Here is a 15,564-nt window from a genome sequence, read left to right as displayed (position 1 = left end):
ATCATTGTTTACTATGATTTATCATATCATCTATATAACAAGTTTAGTTTAACAAAGGTTTGCATTTAGAGTGAAAATGTGTGATTTATTTTGTAATCAGTTTACCAAAGAAATTCACCTTTCCAAATGTTTCAATGTGAGATTGAGCTCTTGTGATACAAGAAAATGCTTTGAAAGCATTTTGTGTTCCTTGATGGAACACTTCTGATATTAACTCTAATTTAAGTTTGCGAAATTTAATAGCACAAAACTTTTATTTCCATCTCGACTTTGATTTCATTTTTTTACAATTTGTATAAGTTTTGTTTTCCATAAATATTTTGTTATGTGTTATAACTATATCAAGTATTGAAATTTTTCAATCAATAATATACATAATGAAACTAAACTACATGTATACTTATAAATATATTGATGTTCCAATTAAGACAATTAAATTTTAATACCTACTGTATGTTAAAAACTGAAAGTAGTGATTAACACCTGTAAAAACATATGGATGTGTCAATTATATCCCCACAGACAATAAAACTATACTTAATTGATTTTTCATTATTTGTTCAGGTTTTTTGTTAATTGGGCAGTTGGCTAAACTTTTTAGAAAACCAATGTTATATCTTATACGCAAAAAGGGACACTTGTTTATGCTATCAAACTTAATACATGTTACACTGTTCCTAGTCGTCTGGAATCTTAATAAGAGGAATAAATAAAGGATATATAAAACAAAATCACCAAAATTAGCTTTTCGTGAGGATAAAAGTTTATAAGAAATCCTTTAATAGTACAATATACAATGTAATCATAATTAATCCAAAGTAATCATGATTACTCTAAAGAAAAGTAATCTAATATAAGCGATTACATTTGAAATTAGGTGTAAATGTATGTAATCGATTACATTAAATTAGCTAAGTAATTGTAATTTAATCGATTACATTTTAAAGTAATTGACCCCATCCCTGACCAGGATTGCACTTTTGTAAGTCAGACGCACGTTTCGTCTACAAAAGGTCAATCAGTGACGAATAAAAAACAATAATAAAGGCCAAATGAAGTACGAAGTTGAAGAGCAACGAGAGCCCAAAAAAACCTAAAGGTTTTTCTAAAATACCGCTGATGTAATCTGTTCTTGGGGAAGAAAATCCTAAGTGTTTTCAAAGTTTGGTAAACAATTAATTGATAATTATGACAAAACAAATGGTTATTCATGTCAACTTAGAAGTGCTGACTACGGGGATGCTGATACGCTCGTGGTTGGGGGTTTGGGGTGTAGTGGCAATATGAGACATATAAAATATATAGCCGTTCAAGTCAACCATTTAAAAGCATTTAGTTTCGACTCCCGCCCACGCCGACGTCATTGACATACCGACGTTGACAAACAAACATACAATAAAAGAGGAACGAGGTTCGCGCTATTTCCACGACATTCTTCGGGCGCTCAAAAGAAAATAAATACAATTAAAAACCAATTGTTCAGAGAACAATTGTAGGTCTTTCCACCCGAAATGATATATTTTGATGTGAAAAAAATTAAAACTCGGTTAGAAATGTAATTATCAGCGTCAAATGAGAGCTTATTATACGCTGAATTTAAAAAATATATGTTTTCTATACATTTTTGTGTGAAATAAGGGAGATAATTTGTTACTTCCGGTTTGAAAAAAGGCACTACCGGTATCATTTGATAGTTTACTTGACACTGATTCCAAAAATATATGGTTCTATGTACTTTTACATTAAATATGGACAAGAAATAGCTACTTCCGGTTTACAAAAGGTCATTTCCGGTTGATTTTTTAAAGGTCATATGGCTTGCAACTTAATGCACAAAGTACCATAGCTTTATCAGGCATACATTAAAAGTTACAGCAAAGGTCAAAATCTAAAAGGTCAAATCAAACTTTGACCTTGACCCCAATTTCAAGGTCATGAAACAAGGGCCTCAAATCAAAACACTCTAGGTCTCTACTATATATTGTTAATGAGTTATATTACCATACAGCTAATATTAGATATAAAAGGGGCGAAAATTCCCATTAAATGTCTACGTACCCTTTCAACTAAAATTAACGTGTTACGACATGTCGCAACTAACAATTCTGTAAGAATATTTTGTCGATATCTTATACAATCTCTGAAAATAAGTGATAACAAGTAAAAATCAAAATTTAGAATATGACCTTGACCTTTGACCTTGACCTTATTTTCTTTTTTTTTGACCGAGGACCTCAAATCAAAAGACCTCAGGTCTCTATAAGTTATGGTTTTTCAGTAACAAATGCACATCACTTATATCAAATGCATAAGGGGAAATAACTCTCATATGGAGTCTCCGGATAGCTTCGGTCAAAATTTATCAAATCATCCTGAGGATATATCGAGCAATTTGGTAAAATAAATTAGTCGGTTTCTTATGCGGTTGCGACGTATAAGTAATAACAAGAAAAACAGTGTTCGGGGAGGTAACTCTTACATGGAAAAGTTTTTGGTTACGCGGTGTCAGTTTCAAAAGCGTATTAACTGTTCGATATCATATACCATATGTCTAAGCGACATCTTGCGAAACAAAAAAACAGCGAAGGAAAAAAAAATTAGGCGGAAGAAGAAAAAATAATAATAATCAGAACAAAACCAATAGGTCTTTCCACGGAAAAGTGGAAAGACCTAATTATATGAACAAAATTAACTTTCTTGTTACCAATTAATTGCTTTAAATCAAATGATTCTCAAAATTGTCCATGGCCTTACGGCAGAGAGTGAAATTAACTTTAAAACTGTCAATATTAGATTTCACTGAATTCGACTTTACCTTTCACAAATTATTGTCCATGTATCCACTTGTGAATTCTTTGATTCGCTCGCACTGATGCTTCTCTTTTTTTTTATCGATAGATTCATTATTTCGTACAAAGTCATTTTTTGCATTCACTTCGATAGGATACAGTTTGACAATGGGTCGTGTTGTGTGTCTTTTACAAGATCTCACTACGGCAGATGTCCATGAGCGAGGATTAAACCCAGCTACTGACATTAACGATCTTGCTTCACGGAAATACGTAAAAGCTTTCTTCTCATTTTCAAGGCTTGACAAAATGTTATCAACATACAAATCCTTCTTCATGGTGAATGCAGTTTCTGTTTTGTATTTATCTTAGTGTTTCAGTAATGCTGCATTTAAGATAAATGGAGAACATGTGGCGCCAAATAATACAGATTTAAACCTGTAAGAGATCAGCTGGCTAGTTTGATCATTCGGATCGTCGCTCAACCATTGGAAGCGTGTTACATCTCTGTCACTGTTGTCTAGGCCAACATGGAGAAAGGCTTTCTCAATATCGGTGCTCACTCCAATTTTGAGTCGAAATCTCATCAAAATTTTTTTTTAGATCATTAAGTACTGGTGGTATTGGCATTAAACAGTCGTTTAAGCTGGCATGCTATGGCAATTGTCTGCAGCTGCAATCGTATACTATTCAAATAGGTGTGGTATCGGAGTCCTTTTTTACAGCATGGTGAGGAATGTAATTAGTTTTGACTGGGATTCTCTCTTCATTAACTTTTTCTATGAATCCTCTCTTTTCTTGCTCTTTAATAATATCCCCATATCTGTGTAGTAACTCTGGTTTCGGACAAAGTCTTCTGATTATGCTCTCTGTTCTCGATTTAGCGATATAAAAGTTTGATGGCAAGTCAGGGTGGTTTTGTTTCCATGGCAATTTGGCGTGGTACTGTCCATTTTCAAATCTCAGTGAAGTCTGTTGATATATCTGGAGATACTTTAAATCTTCATCTGTTTCAGCTAGATTTATCCCAAGCGATTCTAGCTTCCAGAAGTTAACAATACTTTTCTCCTCCATATGATAACTAGAAATGATATTCAAAAGGACGGGAGAAATAGATGAAGTACTTTTATCGCTAACTGGTCCTGACAATTAATAGCCAATTTTGAAGCTAACTGCTGTAGGTCCATCACCTCGTATCACCTTATCCTCCACTATCTTCCAGTAAAAGTCTGTTCATGTCAACTCATATGATGCGCAAGTTTTAGACTTCTCAAATACGGCATATTTCTTACGTTACGAGTCATATTGGTCTGCATAGGAACGGATATGGTTAGAACAATCAGTGTGTGAATTGGTATCTTCTCTCCAGAATCGGTCTGTGTATCAATAGTTGTAGATTCAAGTTGCCGTACATTGTTACTCACGTCTCCAAATGCAGCAAGTTGAACTGTTTGTTTTCCTGAGGCGTTAAACTTTAGCTTCCTGGCTAAACTTGAGGTTATGAAGGAACTTTGAGCACCCTCCAAAAAATATTTGCTTCTGCGTAATTGTGTTCAAAATGTACTGGTGCTATTGCGGTTTTCAACAAAACATACGAGTGTTGTTTAACTGTAGATAACGTGTGCATTACAACTGGTACGGATTTCTCTCCATTTTGACCTCCCGTCATAACTGACTGTGACTTCTGTTCAGCTACAAATCGACCTACACACAGGCTTGTATGGTGCTTCTTGTAGAATTTTCGGCATTTATTCTGCGATTATCATTCTTTGGCGAGATGCGATCCAAGACAATTAAAACATAACTTCTTACGTCTTACTACAGCAATTCCGTCGCTGGGGTCTTTTACCTTTGTCCATTCATTAGAATGATGTGTTCCGTCATAAAATACGCAAGCATATGTCCCCTTAAACATTTTTGTCTGTTTATGGTCATAATGAGGTTGTTGTCTCGACTTCGCTCCGGCGAAAAGAGTAGCTGTCATGTGATTATCACCGTAATCTGAAGTCTGGCCTACTTCTAGAATGCTGATTTCTTTTGAAATCGATTTGCGTAATTCAATCAAAGAAATATTGTCGCTGTCATGTTCTCGTGCTATATTTTTTTTGCGAATTTCCGGTGGAAGTTTTCGAAGTACTACCGGAACTAACAGGGCTCCGTACATCTCTTGCGTTTGACCTAATGATTGTAGTCCCCGGACATACGCTTCAAGTTTGTCTCCATAACTTCTCAAGCTTTGTAAACTGTTGCTAGGAGTTGGCATTTCCATTAACACTTTCATGTAGGCATGAATTATCTTATGGGGCGATTCAAAACGCTCTTTGAGTAAATTAACGACTGTGGTGTAATAGACAACTTTCGAGTTCGTTGCATTTCCATCAAAAACTTTGGATTTAGTAAACATCATTTGTGCGTTTGGGGGCGTCGGCACTTCCGTTCCAATGTTGAGCGATTGGTTGAAAAAAATATGATGCTATATTGCACGATTTAGTCGGCAAATTAAATTCTCATAAATGATAATCAGCACTGCTGTCATTAGGGAAATGTAATTAAGTACCTACGGTACAAATATTATTTCTAGTTTATCATGCATAATGACGATCACAAAGACGCTTGATGAACTTTAATAGAGCAGGGATACAGGCGATTCCCTCTATCTGGTAAATGACGTCATAAAGGCGCACAAAATTGACGAACTTTTCCGATTAAGTACATAACTCGAAAGTGGTCTATTGGCATTTGTCAGTGCGAAACCTTCAATAGTTTGGGCGGCATGACCATAGAGTTGGGCTATCAAGTAACTCAGTTTCTGTATCTCGGTCCAATTACTGTTGAAATGAATAGTTTATTCATACGAATCCCAAAAGGTTTGCCATTGTAAAATTTCCCCATAAAAGTGTGTTAAATCTAGTTTAGGTAATCTGTGATTTCACTGCTATTTGATACCGAAGAAAAGCCTTGGTTGTACAAATTATTTGAAGACTGCAAGTCACGATGGGTATTTTGCATGGAGCGGAAATCATCAAAATGTGTTTGCTGACTTTTATTTCAGTTTCATTGCTGTGTATGACACTGGCATTGGTAAGCGATGAATTTGTGGGGTAAGTTGGCGTAAAACTATTTGCATTTGGATCTAAAGACGTTGATTCGACTCTTACATCTTACTCATACAAGGGATTCAGAGTGTGACATTTTTCTAATTTTCCGAAGCTTGGACTCTAAATTAAACATATACTCATCAGACTCTTGAATTTCTTCCGCCACATCCTACGTCAAATCCAGTATTTTTCATTTAAATTCACGATAGTCCTCTGTTTCTGTTCAAAGGCATCCGCTATCAGTTTAACATCGTCTTTGTCATCGTCTTTCGCCGAATTCTTTTCAATGTCCTCGAATTTCTTTAGTAACTTTGTCACTTGTCTTCTGTGTCCTATCCGTACTGCTATTAACTTCGAATCCATTATTCCCAAAAGTCAAGGCACCAAAATGTAGTGGCAATAGGAGACATATAAAATATACAGCCGTTCAAGTCAACCATTTAATAACATCTAGTTTCGACTTCCGCCTACGCCGACGTCATTGACATACCGACGTCGAAAAACAAACATACAATAAAAGAGGAACGTAGTTCGCGCTATTTTCACGGGAGGGGGGGGGACTCTACCAGCAACGGCATCGAAAATGTGGTTATAATTAAACTCATCATGAATACCGGAATTAAAATTTGTACGCCAGACTTGTTTTTCTTCTACAAAAGACTCATAGTCTTTTCACGAAAATAAGTGACTATAAGTAAATATTCAGTAACTGCGAGTACTCTTATTTCGGTGTTTTGTGTCTTGATTTTATGTTAGTTGTTTTTGTGCCTCGTACCGATCTTTTGAATTAAGCAAATTTCAACTGATTTTTACAGTTTCTTCTTATGTTGTCATGTAACATCATTGTACCAAGTTATGTGAAGGGTTGAGCGCTCACAAACATGCTTAGCCCCGCCACATTCTTTGTGTGCCCGTAGGAAATCAGGAACCAGTAGTTCAGTGTATTTCGTTGGTTCATGTCTGTCATATTTGTTTTTCGTATGAAGTTTTCTCATTGTTGAAGGCCTGTTATGGCTTACATTTAATTTATTTGAACATTGGTGGCAAGTTGTCGCATTGGCAATCATACCCTTTATAAAACGGAATGGCTAATTATAAAACATGATACATAGTATATAGTTTTTTATTTAAAAAAAAGTCTTTTATGTTATCAAAATCTACAGTAGAGGTACTGCTATTGAGATATTGTCTTTCCGTACTCTTTTCCGTAGATAGATTTTCCGTATGTAGTGACCTTAACATGACTCTTATCGTTAGACATTCTGTAGCCGCTCTGCACAAGTAAAAAGGAAACCCGGGTGATGGAATTAAAAGTTTACAAACGGAGAAGAAAGATTCCAAAAGACAACAAAATCTAAAATACGTACGTTATGTGTGTTTATATGTGCTTTTTATGATTTATATTAAGTGTTGCATTATCTGTACATTATAATTATGATGCATAGAAAAGGTGAACATTTAAAATTGTCAACCCTAAAAGCCATTTCCCTGAACTTTGTAGGATGGACTATTTCGGATATTCATCACTTTTAAGTGATCGGATATTTTTATTCATCAAAAAGCATTATCTTACTGCAGTTACAGATTATCAAAAACACTTATGTTAGAAAATTATTTTGTGTCTAAGATTTACCCAATAGAGTTGCTTATAATATATGTGCGGTATGGTAATATTAATTGTTTGCATTAATGTATGTCGGAACAAAAGTACAGTACTTGTTTGCCGACTTTAAATAAAGTTTACTTGATATTTGAGTTTGGTTTGATTATGAATCACTGAACAAGCAATATTGTATATGCACAAGGCAGCTTGAAATCACTCAAAGACCTACTTGTCATCGTGCGGTATTCAACAATGAAACTCACTCCGTGTAGTATTCTATAAAAGACCACAATAAGAAACAATGTGGATTTATTAAGAAGAGAAAATTAAAAGGATTGAATTATTGTACAGCAATGAAGGATAAACAAAATGTACATGTACATATAAAACTCTTCATCTTCTAAGTTCCGAAAGTATTCGAAAATCTTTAATAGCCATGTGACCAGGTGGTATAAGGCATAGATGAATTGAATGCAGAACGTTCAAATACTTTATTATATACTATAAAGAAGGCAACGACAGATCTGAAATATACAGATAATGACAAATAAATATAACTTTACAAATAAATGTATATGAATATATCATTTTGTAGCAAATAATGTATATTATGTTTGATTACACTATTGCAAATAAATAATAATGCAAAACTAGTGAAATGACAACTCTGAATGTAAACAATTTGTTAATTAATGCTAATGAAAACTGTTCACTAAAGTAAGTTGACCATACGTCTCAATAAAATACTATACAACATTGAAAGTTTATTACAGGTAAAAAAGAAAATATAAAGTTTGAAATACAATTAGCAAAGTAAATGAAACTAAATAAAATATTTAAGACAAAAACTTTTAACCATAGACCTTTTGAAAAACCCTTAAACTATAAATACCTTATAATACTGGCTACGGCTCATAGTGTTGTTTCTGGTGTTACTTATTCTGCATTGACAATATAGTTAAAAATTACAGTATATATAGTCAAAAGGTGAACTGTCAAACTGGCCAGAACCAGATAAAACAACTATCAAGAAAAGTAATTTGTCCAATAGCCAGTGGTGAGTAAATATCAAAGAGCCTAGATAGAGTATTTGGATTCATTGAACCATATAATACAAATATATGTTCAATATAGTAAGATCATTATAATACAGAGTAAATAGATATAAACGAAGTACAAAGTTGAGAATAATATCAAATAGATAATTTGTATATAAATGAACTTGTCCACGTACTCCCCAGCTAAGTATTAATCGTCTCGATAATGCAAATATTTATATCCACATACTCCCTTTACTATCATAATAAATAACACAAAAATAGGACACAAACATGTAAATATGTACAACTAATGTCCTGAATGAGTTTACTTAGACATAAATTTTGAATTTAGAAGTCTATTTGGATTTGTATGTTTCCTTGTAGTTGTTCTAGTTGTTCGTCTGGGTATAAACATATCATATGAACTGTCTGAGTCACTGCTGTTATCATCTACAGATTGTTGTATATTACATTTAACGACATCACGACGATTCAAAGTTCTAGAAACACCAGCACCATCACTAGGTTCTACAGCAACAGTATTTTCTGACAAACGTACGACAAGGTAAACAGTTGAGCTCCAAGTGTCTTGTATTTTATTTCGTCCACGTACAACACGGTTTCTGATATAAACTTTATCACCGACACAAATTTCAGGATTAAAACGTTTCTTATCATGTACAGTCTTACGGTATTCAACACTATCTTTCGTCTGCTCCCCAGCTTTTTCGTGAGCTTATCGTAAACGATTCTGATGTGCAATAATCCATTCATCTAACGATTCTTCAGTTTCATTAGTCTGATTTGTTCCAAGTAAAAAGTCAAATGGCAATTTAGGACTACGACCAAACATTAGATAATAAGGACTATAACCTGTTGTTGAGTTCTGTGACACATTGTACGAAAAGATAAGTTCCGGTAAAAACTTTGGCCAATGTTTCTTTGTATCAGGAGAAAGTGATTTCAGAAGATTGTGTAGTGTTCTATTAAAGCGTTCACATTGTGCATTTCCTTCTGGATGATACGGTGTACAATTTGGTACAATTTACAAAGCTGACAAATAACATCAGATTCAAAGTTCCGACCTTGATCGGAGTGTAGACGCTCTGGTACTCCATACACACAAAACCATTCAGTCAACAATACATTAGCAACAGTGTCTGCTTTCTGATCTTTCGTAGGTACTGCACGGGTAAATTTAGTAAAAATATCAGTCATAACAAGTACATTTTCTTTTCCATGTGCTGGTAGTACAGTAAAATCAATTGCAAGTATTTGCAATGGCCTGTTAGCTATCAAATGTCCCATAGCTGGTCTTATAGCTGGTTGCGGCATTTTAGAAACAATACAACGTTCACATTTCTTACAGTAATCCTTAATATGATTAAACATACCCGGCCAATAACATCTGATTCGAACATTATTGAAAGTACGTTTAATTCATTGATGTCCTCACTTATCATGACAGTTATCCAACACTTTGTTCCGTAACACGACAGGTAATATCAACTGTTTCAACTGACCATGATTCAGATCAATGATTACTCTATAAATCAAACCATCTTCAACTTCAATGCGGTCCCACGGACGTAATAATGTTACCAACGGCTTATCAAATTTCCGTTGCTCCGATCTCAAAGGTTTACGTTTAGTGTTCCATATTTCAATAAATTTACCAACCACAGGATCTCGTTTTTGTAAATCCTTAATATCAAGTCTATCCGAAGAAGGTAAAGTTACAAAAGATTCCTCTGTATAAACTGATTGTTTTGGCACAAACTGTATATTTGATGCTTAGTCATTTGGTACAACAGTTCCTGCAGCAAATGTTTGATGTAGATTTTTGACATCCTCAGATTTCGAAAGTTCAATTTTATCGTGCATACGTGATAAAGCATCAGCATTGTTGTTATGTTTGGCTTGTCTATATTTAACATCAAAATTAAAAACTGCTAATTTTGACAACCATCTTTGTTCATGTGCACTAAGTTTCGATGTTTGTAGATAACACAACGGATTATTGTCTGTATACACTGTTAATTTTGATCCAAGTTAATAATCTCTAAATTTTTCAGTAATTGCCCAAGTTAAAGCTAAGAGTTCTAATTTTCTGGAACTATAATTATCCATATTACGCTCATTCGGTCTTAAAGCACGACTAGCATACGCAACAACACGCAATTGTCCATCGACATATTGTGACAAAACAGTACCTAATCCTTGCATACTTGCATCAGTTTCTAAAATAAACGGTTCATCAAACTTTGCATAACTCAATACTGGAGCCGTTACTAAGTGTTCTTTCAGAGTATCGAAAGCAGTCTGACAATCACTAGTCCATTCCTTTCCAAATAATTTTCGTGGATGAGGGGTAAATTTTTTAGCTAATTTGTGTAAAGGTCCTGCAATCTTGCTGAATCCCTGTGTAAATCGACGGTAATATACTGCTAAACCTAAGAATGACTTTAACTTTTTAACTGTTGTAGGTATTTCAAAATCTTGAACTGCACTGATTTTATCTGGATCGGTTTGAATTCCTTCATCTGAAACAACGTGGCCCAAATAACGGACTTTTCGTTTAAAAAAATGACATTTCGAAGGTTTCAGTTTTAAACCATGTTCCCGTAATCTCTTGAAAACAACTTCTAAACGTTTCAAATGTTCTTCAATATTGGCGGAGTAGACAATAATATCATCTAAAAAGACTAACAAAATGTTAAAAATCTCATCTCGAAAACAATGCTGCATCAAACGTTGAAATGTTGCAGGTGCATTGCATAATCCGAAGGGCATTCGTAGATATTCGTAAAGTCCAAACGGTGTTGTAAAAGCAGTTTTCTCGATATCATCTTCATGCATCGCCACGACATTGTAACCGCTAGTTAAATCCATTGTTGAAAATAATTTAGCTCCACTCAAAGCATCAAACGATTCCTCAACACGAGGTTATGGGTAAGCATCTTTGTAAGACTTCTGGTTTATTTTTCTAAAGTCCACGCACATGCGCAGAGAATTGTCTTTTTTTCTTACTAGTACGATAGGTGAAGCGTAAGGACTTGTGCTTTCACGAATAATCTTGTTTTCAACTAACTTCTGTATATGTTGTTTGACTTCTTCATACTGGTTAGGCGGAATTCGTCTATACGGTTGAACAATCGGTTCATCATCTACTGTGCGAATTTTATGTTTTACAGTTGTTGTATATCCAACATCACTATCATTTTTCGAAAAAATATCACTATAGTTATAAAACAGTGTTTTTATTTGTTCTCTTTGCTTGGTTGTTGTTGATAAATGGTTAATATCTACAGGCATTTCAAAATCTTCTAACTTTGACAAATTCACATCAGTTTCTGCACAATACGCTATATCATGAATATAAATTTCATCTGTATGTCCAGTTCGTATAAATTCAACATGTCCTCTATCATGGTTTTCTACATCACCTTTCAATAAAATACCAACTCTAGTTCTTGGAGCAAGCCATATATCATCATCTCCAATATTAGCAACTCTAAAAGTTAAACGTCCATTTCGAACAGTAACAAACGTATGTACAACAATAAAAGTAGAAGGTAAGTGTCCACTAGTGTGCAAAGGTTCAACAACAGCATCATACAATCTCGGTAAATTCGGCCCAGTTCCATTTAAAATAGTCCACGAATTTGCAGGAATACGAACTGGTGAATTCGAGCAAAGTTTAATAAATCCAATAATATTACAATGTTCATTTTTGTCACAAGCTTTAAAAAGTTCTCTAAGTTTAAAATGTTCTGCTATTTCGGTAACTTCTTCTGGATACTGGTTCCCTTAATCTTGTTGCAAAAGTTTTTTACATAAGCTAATAACGTTCATTCCCAAAAGTCCAGGGACATTTTCTTTTCTCATACGGGTATAACTGTCAATAGGATCCTTCACAATCAAAACACCTCTGTTTGGCAAACGTTGCCCCATAATGCCAATATCTACTTCAACATATCCTATATACGGTATACAAATTGCATTTGCCCATTTCAGATTAAACGTAATATCAGTTTGTAGCTCCGTACACCTCCTCAGAAAACGGTTATAAAACGACTCTGTAACTGTTGTAACAGTTGACCCAGTATCTACTAGACAATTAACTTTAAATCCTGCAAAGTAAGCACTAACTGTTGGACATTTACCCACTAACCACTGACCAGGTGGTATAAGGCATAGATGAATTGAATGCAGAACGTTCAAATACTTTATTATATACTATAAAGAAGGCAACGACAGATCTGAAATATACAGATAATGACAAATAAATATAACTTTACAAATAAATGCATATGAATATATCATTTTGTAGCAAATAATGTATATTATGTTTGATTACACTATTGCAAATAAATAATAATGCAAAACTAGTGAAATGACAACTCTGAATGAAAACAATTTGTTAATTAATGCTAATGAAAACTGTTCACTAAAGTAAGTTGACCATACGTCTCAATAAAATACTAAACAACATTGAAAGTTTATTACAGGTAAAAAAGAAAATATAAAGTTTGAAATACAATTAGCAAAGTAAATGAAACTAAATAAAATATTTAAGACAAAAACTTTTAACCATAGACCTTTTGAAAAACCCTTAAACTATAAATACCTTATAATGCTGGCTACGGCTCATAGTGTTGTTTCTGGTGTTACTTATTCTGCATTGACAATATAGTTAAAAATTACAGTATATATAGTCAAAAGGTGAACTGTCGAACTGGCCAGAATCAGATAAAACAACTATTAAGAAAAGTAATTTGTCCAATAGCCAGTGGTGAGTAAATATCAAAGAGCCTAGATAGAGTATTTGGATTCATTGAACCATATAATACAAATATATGTTCAATATAGTAAGATCATTATAATACAGAGTAAATAGATATAAACGAAGTACAAAGTTGGGAATAATATCAAATAGATAATTTGTATATAAATGAACTTGTCCACAGCCATATTAAGAATAACAATGAGTTCATGAACTATTTATTCTTTGAAAGGAAACCGCAAGATGTCTGTGTATTCGGCGGCCATTGACTTTGGGACTACTTATTCGGGTTATGCATTCTCTTACTCTATACCGACGGAGAACCTTGCCGATATTAAGATTTTTGCAAATCATCAATGGTATGGAGGCAATCAAGGATCCTGCATATCACTCAAGACACCTACATGTATACTCTTGAAAAAGGAAAAAGACAAAGACAACATTATAAGTATAAAGGCTTTTGGTTATCAGGCGGAAAATTTGTATTCAGATATGGCACTAGGTGGAGATATGGAGGACTATTTTTTTTTCTATAGATTCAAGATGAATCTTTACAATAAGGTAAATACATGGAAAAGAAAGTACAATATATTTAAAATAGATATATTTGACATTCATTCATTCATTCATTCATTCATTCATTCATTCATTTTAAAATAGATATATTTGACATTCATTCATTCATTCATTCATTCATTTAATCATTCATTCGTTCATTCAGAGGTAGGTTATATAAAACTGACTTTTAGTTTTCCTTTTTTCACCAATAATCATCATGCTTTATGTCTATAGATATGAGAACAAATTTCCACAGGAATCATGTTTGGTTCTTTTTGTCTTTCGGTTGCTTTTGCATTGACATATACCCAAATTCTCTTTACAGATAAAAAATAAGCTGACTCATTATCAAACTCAATGCTCAATTTCTTCAATGTCGCGAAAAAAGTAGCAAATGCATATTTTGTATCATTCAATCCCTCTCATTCTAGCAAGGCTTGTGGAATGTGAATGCAATAATACGATCAGTAACCGTTAACGAGGAAAAACAAAAAACAATATCGATGATAAAACAGTCTTCAATCACAGAAAGTGCCATACCGCGTCACACACAAATTCCTCGTGAACCTGGTATTTTCAAGAAATATTGACCATAAATGAGTTTTCATGTTATTCTTATTCTACATATATGTATAAATAAATTAGGTATGATTTCAAATGAGACAGCTTTTCGTCAGAGACCGAATGACGTAAAAATTAGTAAATATAGGTCACTGTTTGCCATTTAACAGTAAACAAAACTCATACTGCACAGCAAGCTATAAAAGACCCCGCCATAAGAAATGTAAAACAAAAAAACCAAACCCTTGATTCATGTACAAAACAAAAAACAAATATAATATACAGCAGCAAAAGACAACCACTGAATTACTGGCTCCACACTTGGGACAGGCACATACAAAATGTGGCTGGGTTAAACATGTCTGCGGGTGCCCAACCAAACTCCAAATCTGCAAGAATGTTGAAGCAGCACAATATAATAACAAACTATAAAAATCAGTTAAAACAGGCTTGACTAATCAGATGGACACAAAGCACTAAAAAAAGCAACTAACAAAAATACGTAAAGTAGCGATCTGCGAGTACTCGCAGTTGTTGAAAGCTAGTTCAAAGTCTCTACAATTCTAAATAAGTAAAAACCAAGTATCAAAGACTAAAATATCAATAAATCTACAATCAATGAATTTATTATAACGATGCCAAACACACGAAATCTTTGGCTTCATTATTTACGAGCTTGCATTTCCTATCATGATTTCCTTAAGCTTCATTGAGTGTCTTCTTTCAAGAAAGTTATAAAACTAAAATTTCCAGGGATTAAGTTGAAATCATATTTTCAAAAATTTTGCCTTTTTTTTAGAAAATATCTCTGGGCATGGTACTAACAGATGTGACAGAGAAGAAGAAACTACCAGCAGTACAAGTGTTTTCATTATTTATCCAAGCTCTAGTAGAACACATGAAAAAGAATGTTACGGTAGCTGGGGTTTCATTCGATGTTTCAAAAACAAAATGGGTTCTTACAATTCCAGCTATATGGCCAGAAGCTGCTAAAATATTCATGAGAAAAAGTGCAGAAATGGTATGAAACGGTGTTACGAAATTTAAAGAAATTAGTATCTATTACAGTTTAAGGTCAAACTTCAGAACTTTACTGAATATGATGAAATGACAGATGCCTTCGATAATT

The sequence above is a fragment of the Mytilus californianus genome, unplaced genomic scaffold (genome assembly GCF_021869535.1).
Source record: "Mytilus californianus isolate M0D057914Y unplaced genomic scaffold, xbMytCali1.0.p SCAF_12, whole genome shotgun sequence".
Classification (NCBI taxonomy): Eukaryota; Metazoa; Mollusca; class Bivalvia; order Mytilida; family Mytilidae; genus Mytilus; species Mytilus californianus.
The sequence above is the reverse complement of the archived record's forward strand: the minus strand, read 5'-3'. Positions refer to the sequence as shown.